Below are 1,638 nucleotides of genomic sequence, written 5' to 3' on the forward strand. Positions count from 1 at the left end.
CCGGCGTCCGTCTCCCTTCCTTTCCCTTTTCTTTGCTGTTTTTTGCTTCTCTCCGCACCTTCGCAACGGGGACAGGGGCGAGAGTGGAGCACACGGCACGGCAGAGGTCGGGTGCCCACAGGGGGAGGGGGGCGCGCGGCAAGCCACGCCTTTCCATCCCGTTCCCTTTCCTTGACACACACACAAGCCCCACAAGCTCAAGGAGCAAGGTTCCTCTTTCCGTTATAGGAGAGAAACACACAGTTGAGTTCATGTAGTATATATATATATATATATGTGTGTGTGTGGGTGTGTGTACATATTTGCGTTGCACAGCGTGAGGGGGGCCTGCGTTGCACGCAACACTACCGGGCACTATAGCTCCCGTCGCCGCCATTTCTCCCTCCCCCCAGCACTTTTTCGTTTTGCCTCAGACAGGCTGCTGCCTCGCGGCGACGTACCGACGAACGCATATAAATGGTCGCCTTTGCTGGCGTCCGCTACGCCTTCTTTTGCGGTGCCGCCGCCCTGTTCTTCTCTTCCTCCTCCTCCTTCTGCGCTTCGCTCAGCGGCAGGACGGTGACCACGGGGAGGGGGTACTTCTGCGGTGGGCAGCGGCACACCCTCGGCGGGGCAAACCTCTGCGCGCGTGGGTCGTCGAGCGGAATTACCTCCCCATCCGGCCCCAGCATGCCGATGGCCTTCGGCACTTCATCCTCGTCCGCACCGCCCATCCGCGGGACGCAAAGCAGCAAAAACAAGAAAAGAAAACAGAAACAAAGAATACACACAGGGGCGGCGATGCTCTTCTGCTTCTTCCGCGACGTTGCGGGGGCTTGTGTTCGCCGCGGCCACGCAATGCACCCTAGCGGTGGGGGAAGACAGAGAGAAAGAGAAAGCGAAAGAGAAGGAGGTGGGTGAGGTAGCGGGCGCTTGTGATCCACGGCAGTGCAAAGCCCGCGTGCGGCGCCGGAGCGGAGGAGGGAAGTCAACCACAAGCCCCCTTTCCACCTCCGCTCTCTCTCCGCCCACGGCCTCAGTGATCAGACACTTTTGGCTTGCTCTCTGCTCCTCCGTTTCCTCACTTTTTCTGCGGGGTTCGCCCCGGCTGGCCGCTGGAAACGTTTCCAGCGACCAGCGCTGAGGAACCGACAGCCCACAAATGACGGGGGAGGGGGGAGAGGGAGGAAGAAAGAAAAGGAATACACCAACGTGCAGGGCACGTTAAGTATAGAACCACAGACACACACGCAGTTGAGCACGAAAGGCACGTCTAAAGAAAGATGCGCCGGTATGGTGGCCTCTCCCTTCTATTCCCAGAAAGAGGGAGAGAAAGAAACAGAAACATAGATAGACAGAGACATATATATATATATATATATATATGTATATATGTATAGAGTGCGTCCTAAAAAGAGGGATTCCACTTTGTCTCATTGCGCTCGACCCTCGCCGAACCTCCCCCCTCCCCTTCTCTCCCCCGATTCACAAGCGAGTTCAAAACAAAACCCGTGCGTGGTGTAACTGGGCTCTCGCTATTAAGTCATGGGACGACAGTCTTTGTTCCCTCCCTCACCCCGCAACCGCCGCTCCTCTCCCCGCGTGGAGGGCAGAGTGGGAGGAGAAGAAGAAGGAGGCGAGGGGAGGTTAGTGCGTGGC

At 57.6% G+C, this 1,638-nt stretch overlaps 5 annotated features.

The window, feature by feature from the left end:
* The first annotated feature begins 257 nt into the window (after positions 1-257).
* Positions 258-276: a microsatellite.
* Positions 276-296: a microsatellite.
* A 561-nt stretch (positions 297-857) lies between these two features.
* Positions 858-892: a microsatellite.
* A 405-nt stretch (positions 893-1,297) lies between these two features.
* Positions 1,298-1,341: a microsatellite.
* Positions 1,342-1,378: a microsatellite.
* Positions 1,379-1,638: the final 260 nt, after the last annotated feature.

Source organism: Trypanosoma conorhini, assembly GCF_003719485.1.
Source record: "Trypanosoma conorhini strain 025E chromosome Unknown Tco_14.4_contig_00665, whole genome shotgun sequence".
NCBI lineage: Eukaryota > Euglenozoa > Kinetoplastea > Trypanosomatida > Trypanosomatidae > Trypanosoma > Trypanosoma conorhini.